Below are 9,200 nucleotides of genomic sequence, written 5' to 3'. Positions count from 1 at the left end.
GTTTTCTAATTAGATACGCTGATTGAGAGCGTTACATTCGTAATTAAAGGCGCTTTAAGGCGCTTTAAATGCTTGGGTAGTTTAAATAGCGCTGAGAATGTTGGAAACGAGGTTCGAACTTTTGGCAAATTTACCAGAACTCTCCAGTTGCTTGCTCGTGCCTTGAGGTTACGTACAAGGGACTGGGGAAAGATCTTTGCCTAAGGGAGAAAAACACACACACGATACACAGTTCTTTTTACCACCTTCAGAGTGCCATACGCGGTGCTCAGAGACGGAGGTGCACAGTTTTGGTGTTTCTTGCTGGCTGACTTGAGCGTCGGAGTGCAAACGGCCGCTAGGGCGCCTCTTTGTCCTCTTTTTTGCAGGAATCCACAGGTAACCAGTGGGAAGGAGACCCTAGCTGACGGTTGAGGTCGCGCACGAAGACGTCCCAGTCAACCGGACGAAACATTGTCTTTGCAAAACACACATTGAGCCATAAAATCAGCTAGGGTTTGGGATTTGATTTCCCCCCTTGGTTGGTACTAGATTTGTCCAGTGCACATCTAATGATTTGTCCGGCTAAGTCTGGTTTAGCTGGGATCTTCATGATGGGATAGTTAGTCTTGATAATGATTTGATAGTTTTGAGAGTACATTCTCATTCTCAAGGCGGTGATAATATGTGCCAAGACCTCATTTTCAATCATTTGATACCTGACCTTAGCACCATGTAGGACTCGAATAATGAAGTAGACATGTCGTTCTTCTTTCTCTACCTCTTGTACCAGGGCAATGTTGAGAGCTTCTTAAAAAACTGCAAGATATACCATTAGTGGTTGTTAAGCGTTCGATTTTTGTATGACCAAAGGTGTCGCCAAGAAGGTTTTGAGGTGAAGGAAGATTTCTTCACACTCAAGTGTCTAGTTGAACTTTGTGGCCTTTTCTAAAAGTTGAACGATAGACATAGTTTTCTCTGCCAGTTTTGCCACAAATCTGGATAGAGTCGTCAATCGGCCGATCAACTTCTATATTTCCTTTGTGTTTTCAGGGCTTCACATTTCAATGATAGCCCTACAATTCTATGGGTTTGCTTCGAGGTCACGATGAGTGAGCATAAAGCCCAAGAATTTGCTTTCTTCTACACCGAACACACACTTGTTGGGATTAAGTCGCATTCCATGGTCTCTTTAAAGCTTTGAGTACTTCCTTGAGATCTTGAATGTGTTGGAGGCATGAATTAGATTTGACTACTATATTGCCGACATAGACCTCGACGTTCTGGACGAGCATTCCCTTAAAAATTTGATCCATGAGTCGTTGGTATGTGATAAGTGTCTAATTTCAGTAATATTTCATATTAAAATATAGACACTTATGAGAATTTATTGCTAATTTACATATAAAATAATCTCTAATTTATGAATTTATACCTTTTTACATTTTTTTATGATCTTTATTTGAATAAGAGTATTTTATTCCCAAATTTGGTTTTAATTGCAGATTTCTAAGGAAGATTGGAGATTTGGATTAAAGATGAATGATTTGAGCTAAAAAGATAAAGATAGAAGGTCCCAGAATGGAAAAAGATACAAATGAAGATTGGGCCTTTTTTATGTTTATCATTTAGCCCGTTAGCCTAACCCTAGAAAACTAGGATAAATAGAGGGCTAGAGGCTCAACCTTAGGGTGTCAGATTGAGAGGAAAACACCATAGAGTGAATTGTAACCCAATTGGGAGAATGGAAGGTGATAGAAGTATGCGTGGCTAATTCTACCATTTGGGATTGGGAGTAATCTGCTCAAACTCTTATGTATTGAGGTGATTTTTATATATTAATATTCAGTTCTTGATTGATTATTGGTATTGTTGTTTTACTTTTAATTTTCCGTGACAAATTGAGAATCTTAAATTTGACCGGGAGGTATTTTTAGGGTTCGAACCTAAACAACAATACTTAACATATTTGGGTGCTAGGAATAGACTTGAAATGTTAATTGCTATTAAACGTCTGAGCTTCGTTCTAAGTTGCTCTTATAATTATGCGAGGGATCGATAGTTAGGGGACATTCTTAAGGATTTTATATGCGAGGAATCGATATAAATGATTTTTATACGGGCATCAATTTCAATCAAAGAACTTAATATTGACATGCTAATCAAAATACTTGAGAGTGAGAGAGATGAAACTAATCCTTATTTTTCCAATTGAAACAACTAATTCTTTGTTTGTTTTCTTATTGATCAGTGCCAACACAATTAATTCAAAACTCTTTTAATTGTTCTGTTTTTATATTTAGCGATTATTGTACTCGATAATTCACTATTCCTTGTGGGATCGATATTCGTCCTTAGGGACAATTATTACTTTTGACAAACGCGGTGCACTTGCCGTAAAAAGTCATCAAGTTTTTGGCGCCGTTGCCGGGGACCAGATTTGATTTGTTGAGTATAATTTCCTAAATATTGTAAATATTTTATTTTTTTTATTTGTTTTGATTTTGTTTATTTTATTAAAATTAGATTTGATTTGATTTTAGTATAGATTTGCGGTTTAAAAAAAAGAAAGTTGTTGATTTTATATTATTTTCTTTTCTTTTCTTTACGTTATTTAATTTAGTTTAGTTTATTTTTATTTTTTTATTTTGTTTTGATTTTGATTTTGTTTTATTATATGTTATTTTAGTTTTTTTTTAGGATTAGTTTACGTAGTTTTATTTAGATTTACGTAACTGTTATTTATTTGTTTTAATTATATTTTATTATTAGTCTTAAGTTTTATTTTTACGTAAGCAAGTTAGTTAGAATATTAGTTAGTTAGTTTACGATTATAGTTTTTAGGTTTTTTTTTTAGCTTTATTTTATTTTATTTCTAGTATTTATTTTTTTATTTTTAAGTATGTTATTTCTTGTTTTTTATTGTTTTCTTTTATTCTGTTTCTAGTTTTTATTTTATCTATATTTTTTTTTCTTTTTTTTAATATATTTATTATTTTTCTCTTAACGTCGTTTTAGTGTTTTATTTTTGTTTTTGTGTTATTTTTTTTTATTTTACATATTTTGTTTTTATTTCAATTTTTTTAATTTAATTTATTTTTTTTATTTTATTTTTTTTAAAAAAAGTACTCTATTTTTTTTTTCTCCATTAATATGTTTTAGGAAGAAAGCAACATGGCAGAACAACAAGCACCACCTCCTAGGAGGACACTTGGAGATTATGTCATGTACCAAGGACCAAGGCATTATTCTAGTATCGCAATACCTGCTACCGCTAAGACCTTGAAAATAAATCCCAATTTTCTCACTCTCATCATTACCCATCAATTCAAAGCAATGGATCATGAGGATCCATGTTCACATTTGTCTACATTTTATGAATTGGTGGGAACAATGGGCTTTCAATCAGGTGATCTTGAAAATGTTTATATGCGCTTGTTTTCTTTGTCATTGGCAGGAAAGGCTAAGGATTGGCTCAGATCACTTCCAAATCAGAGTCTCACTAGTTGGAAGGATGTAGAGGAAAAATTTCTACAAAGATTTTTTCCAATTTCTCGCTACATCAAAGCAAAGTCTGAAATTTCTGTGTTCAGACAGGGAGCAGATGAATCATTCGGTGAGACATGGGAAAGATTTAAAATGATGCTTAGAAAATGCCCAAATCATGGGTTTGAAGATATTGCTCAACTGAGCATATTTCTCACCGGTCTCAGATCTGACACAAAGATGCTCCTAGATGTTGCAGCTGGCGGCACAATGACGGCTCTTGATGTAGAACAAGCAACAAGGATTATTGTTGCATTGGTGTCAACTGATTATCAAGCCCAACATGATAGACAAAATACTCAGAAGGAAGGGTCGTTAGAAGATGCACTCTTGGCTCAAAATAAAATTCTGACACAGCAGATTGGGCAACTAACCGCGCAAATGGCTAAATTACCCCAACAGTTATATGTTGTGCATTCATCTCAAAGCCATAGTCAATCAATCATGTGTGATTTTTGTGGAGGTTATCATCCTAATGGTCACTGTTCTTATCTGAACAATTTACCTGAAGTTGAGGATCCATTCATGCTTGAAAGAATGAGTAAAGTTGAAGAAGCCCTAACAAAGCTTGTGATAATGGAAGAAAATAGCATGGCAACGATCAGAAATATAGAGATCCAAATGGGAAAAGTGGCCAAACAATTTGAAGAAATACAAAGTGGTCAGTTTTCAGTTGACAACCAAACCAACCCAAAAGAGCATTGCAATAAGGTAATAGTTGAAAAAGAAGATGAGACTGAAGAGTTAGAGAGAGAAATGAAACAAAGTGAGGAAGAACAAAATAAAAATAAGGAAAGAAGTGTTCTTGAAAAAGATTTATCATATCCTCATCCTCCTTCAAAAACAGAGAAGGACATAAAATTCTTTGACAAATTGCTCCCTAGGAATTATTTTGCAGGAAATCTGAAGCAAGATTCAACATTTGAAAGATTTCTAAAGAATAGGAGCTATATTGAAGAGAGAAATAGAGAGATGGAGGCTAGATGCAGTGCAATGACTCAAAGGGACTTGCTTCAAAATACCAAGAACGTAGGAGGTTTTAATCTTCCCGTGTCTATAGGTTCTTTATCTGTGGACAAGGCTGCACTGTATTTAGGCGATTTGGAGGTTCAACCCACCAAGATGCAGTTGGCAAAAAGATCCATCAAAGATCCTTATGGTGTGGTTGAAGTTGTTCTTGTAACGAGGAAGAATGCATACAACATGATGCAACAAAGAAAGTTGTCCATCTTGAAATAAACAGGCGTCAAGCTAGATGACGTTAAACGAGCGCTTACTGGGAGGCAACCCAGTAAACATTTTAGTTTTATGTTGTTTTATTACCTTTGCTGATTTTATTTAAAATAAAAAATAAAAAAGTAAATAATATAAAAAAAATCCTATATGCCTCCTAATCATTTTGCAGGTTATGTATTTTTGACCTGGGGACATGTTCTATTATTCAGGGGGCAGATCCAGCAAATGAAGCAAGACTGTAGATAAAGATTTTAACAAAAAGCTGGATGACTTCTTAAGAAGAGAGGATTGAGCAAAAATATGGTTTTATCTTTCTAATTATCTTTTCTTTTCAATTATTTGAATTTTGTCTTATTTTATTTATTTTATTTTTCGGTTATTTTGTTTTTTGTTTATTTGCTTATTTGTTAGTTTGTTTTTATTGCTTATTTTGAATAAATTTCATGTTTTGTTAGTTTGGTAATTTTAAGTCTTGAATTATCTTTCTTGACTAAATTTCAGTTTTAATTTGTTTGTTTTCTAGTTTATTTTTTTCAAATAAAAAAGAACTAGAATATTAATTTTGAATTGTGGAAAAAAGAATTTGTGTTTAAATATTAAGTAGTGAGATGAATTAGACACAGGTTAGAAAAGAAAATATGATTGAATCCCTATTCAAATGTAGTTAAAATTATGATACATGAAAATTTAACAGGATGATTGATTAGGACAGATAATGACAAGACAAAAAGGAATGAGACCATTTAAACCAAGTGAGTGTGTGAATCTTAAACAGTTTTGAGAGTTTTACTGATAAATTGACAGTTGTGGTTGCTTAATTTTTATTTTTGTTGCATCATAAAAGAGCATGAAGATGATTGAGGCATCTGTTTGTGTTAATTAGGAGCCAGGGCCAAAAAGCCAACCTTTATATTAGAATTCCATTTTTTTTATATCCCCTTTGGGCCAAGAAATTTTTTGTTAATATTGCACCTTAACCTTTATTGATATAATTTTCTACCCTTTAGCATGTCTAAGGAATGAGAACATAGATGCAATACATATAGAAAAGGGAATGGTTGGTTTTGATTTTGAAAGTTCAAAAAGTTGAAAATAGGAAGAATCTTTTCCTATTATTGAAAAAAAAAACAGAAACAGAAGAAGAAAAAGAAATTAAAAAAAAGAAAGATAGAAAAAAATTTCATGAAAATCACGAAAAGAAAGAAAATGAGGTATGTTCTCTATAGTTGAATTGTAGGTATGTTCTTCTTCTTTAAGATGTGCATTTTGTTATCTAAGAAAAACCAATATTTTTTGGAAGCCCAGCCTCATTACAACCCTGTAAAAGACCTCAAGATTCATGTTTCTAATATGTTTATGATTTGAAGATGAAATGAAAAGCAACTGTGATTTGTTATGATTCAGTGAAAATAGAGAGAAACACTTACCCGTGAGCATATGAGAAGATATTCCTTGATGAATTGTCATTTATTTGTTTTGATTTGATCCTGGAAATTGATTGTGGCTATCATTTTCTATATTTGAATTTAGAAGCATCATAAGTTTCTAATTTGATCTGTTGTTTAGTGAATTAAGCGGTTTGATATTTAAATTCAAATATATTCATTTACTTTGCTTGAGGACAAACAAGATTCTAAGTTGGGGAGTGTGATAAGTGTCTAATTTCAGTAATATTTCATATTAAAATATAGACACTTATGAGAATTTATTGCTAATTTACATATAAAATAATCTCTAATTTATGAATTTATACCTTTTTACATTTTTTTATGATCTTTATTTGAATAAGAGTATTTTATTCCCAAATTTGGTGTTAATTGCAGATTTCTAAGGAAGATTGGAGATTTGGATTAAAGATGAATGATTTGAGCTAAAAAGATAAAGATAGAAGGTCCCAGAATGGAAAAAGATACAAATGAAGATTGGGCCTTTTTTATGTTTATCATTTAGCCCGTTAGCCTAACCCTAGAAAACTAGGATAAATAGAGGGCTAGAGGCTCAACCTTAGGGTGTCAGATTGAGAGGAAAACACCATAGAGTGAATTGTAACCCAATTGGGAGAATGGAAGGTGATAGAAGTATGCGTGGCTAATTCTACCCTTGGGGATTGGGAGTAATCTGCTCAAACTCTTATGTATTGAGGTGATTTTTATATATTAATATTCAGTTCTTGATTGATTATTGGTATTGTTGTTTTACTTTTAATTTTCCGTGACAAATTGAGAATCTTAAATTTGACCGGGAGGTATTTTTAGGGTTCGGACCTAAACAACAATACTTAACATATTTGGGTGCTAGGAATAGACTTGAAATGTTAATTGCTATTAAACGTCTGAGCTTCGTTCTAAGTTGCTCTTATAATTATGCGAGGGATCGATAGTTAGGGGACATTCTTAAGGATTTTATATGCGAGGAATCGATATAAATGATTTTTATACGGGCATCAATTTCAATCAAAGAACTTAATATTGACATGGTAATCAAAATACTTGAGAGTGAGAGAGATGAAACTAATCCTTATTTTTCCAATTGAAACAACTAATTCTTTGTTTGTTTTCTTATTGATCAGTGCCAACACAATTAATTCAAAACTCTTTTAATTGTTCTGTTTTTATATTTAGCGATTATTGTACTCGATAATTCACTGTTCCTTGTGGGATCGATATCCGTCCTTAGGGACAATTATTACTTTTGACAAACGCGGTGCACTTGCCGTAAAAAGTCATCAGTATGTTGCACCAACATTTTTTAGGCCAAATGGCATGACTTCGTAGTAGAAGTTATTACAGTCGACCATGAAAGCAATTTTCCCTTTATCTCTTGGATGCATCTGGATTTGATTATGTCCAGAGTATGCATCTAAGAAACTTAAAATGTGGTGAATAGTCGCCCCGTCAACTAGGCGATATGTTTGGTAGAGGGTAAGCATCCTTCATACAAATCTTATTGAGATCGGTATAGTCCGTACACATTGATGAGAATCAAATAAATGAGGCTTTTATTAATGGAGGAAGAGGACATCCACCGTCACATTTGAAGTTCTTCCTTCTAGTCTTCTCAAAATTAAAAGAAGACATAAAATAAAGATGAGGCACAAGCCCAAAGCCCAAAGCCCAAAGCCCAAGCCCAAGAAGGCCAAAGCCCAAAGAGCCCAAGTCCATCCCATGAGGGGCAAGGCCAAGCTTTGAAATACTCTTGTATAGTTTTAGGAGGTGTGGTTATTAAATAAAGGAGGGTGAAAATGTAAAATAAAGTCACATTGTCCATGTGACTTAGGAGAGTGGTGTAGGTGTAGTTTTTAGGAGGTGTCATAGTAGAAAAAGGTCACACCTCCCATGTGACTTGTTTTTGGTGGGAATTTCAAATGAGTTTATTTGAATTTTCCCACCTATTTTTCAGCACCTCTAGGCTATAAATAAAGGTGCTTAGCTTGTACAATTCAGATTTGAATTTTAATTAGAGAAACTATACTCAATTTTTGAGAGAGCATTGGAGAGCTTTGTGCCTTCTTCACTAGTCTTATCTTGATGGTTCAATGGTTACCTCAAGTGGCGACTTGCACACTTATCTTGGAGTCTCCATCCACCTAGTGGCGTGATCATCCAACCATTCCTCCATCTTCATGAGCTTTCTCTTCTCCTTCCTTCCTTCTCTTTTGATATTCATGTCTTAGCTTGTGTTCTTGTCTTTTTTGTTCGGCTATTTCTTTTTCAGCAAGTTGTTCTTCTTTGTTTTGTGTTGTGGTTCGGTGCTTTTACATTTCCAACACTTCTTTTCAGTATTCTTGCCTTTTATTTCATTTTGATCGGTTATTTTCAGTTCTATGTCAATGTGTTCGATGCAATTGCTTTTTCTTTCATTTTAATCGGTTCAATTTGACTATAATTGGAACTTCCATATGAGTTTGTGTTTTGGCACTAGTTTTGGTGAGTTCTTGTTCATGGAACCTTGATCCAATTCTATGATAAAGTGCCTATCTCATAACCAACTCAAGATGATTCCTAAGAATGTCAAGAATCATTCAAAGTGTGCTAGTGGAATCACATCACACATTCTCCATTTGTCGTTGGACTTTTTCACCATTACCATATTTACCAACTATGTCGTATAATGTGTCTCTTTTATGAAATTGGATTTTACAAGCTTGTCAGCTTCCTTTCGTGCGGCGTTGCATTTCTCTTCGCCTATCTTCCTTTTCTTCTAGGTGGTCGCGCTTTTTTATAGACCGAGAGACGGTATGTGATGATGTCTGGATTTAGCCTTGGCATGTCAAAGGAAGTATAAGAAAATAGGTCAACATTTTCAATAAGTGTTTGATTTACCATTGTGTTATCCGTCGGCATTAACAATGTCCCTATATGCGTGGTATGTGCATCATCACGCACAAGTATTGAGCAAAAATCTTCCTCTAGCTCGATGCGAGCGTCGTTCAGTCGGGG

At 33.9% G+C, this 9,200-nt stretch overlaps 1 pseudogene; it reads right to left on the bottom strand.

Moving 5' to 3' along the window:
* Positions 1 to 3,544: 3,544 nt before the first annotated feature.
* LOC137817509 (small nucleolar RNA R71) lies at positions 3,545 to 3,650 on the bottom strand (annotated as a pseudogene).
* Between the last annotated feature and the right edge of the window lie 5,550 nt (positions 3,651 to 9,200).

This window comes from Phaseolus vulgaris, chromosome 7, assembly GCF_051622355.1.
Source record: "Phaseolus vulgaris cultivar YP4 chromosome 7, ASM5162235v1, whole genome shotgun sequence".
Taxonomy (NCBI): domain Eukaryota; kingdom Viridiplantae; phylum Streptophyta; class Magnoliopsida; order Fabales; family Fabaceae; genus Phaseolus; species Phaseolus vulgaris.
This window is presented reverse-complemented; position numbering and strand designations above follow the sequence as displayed.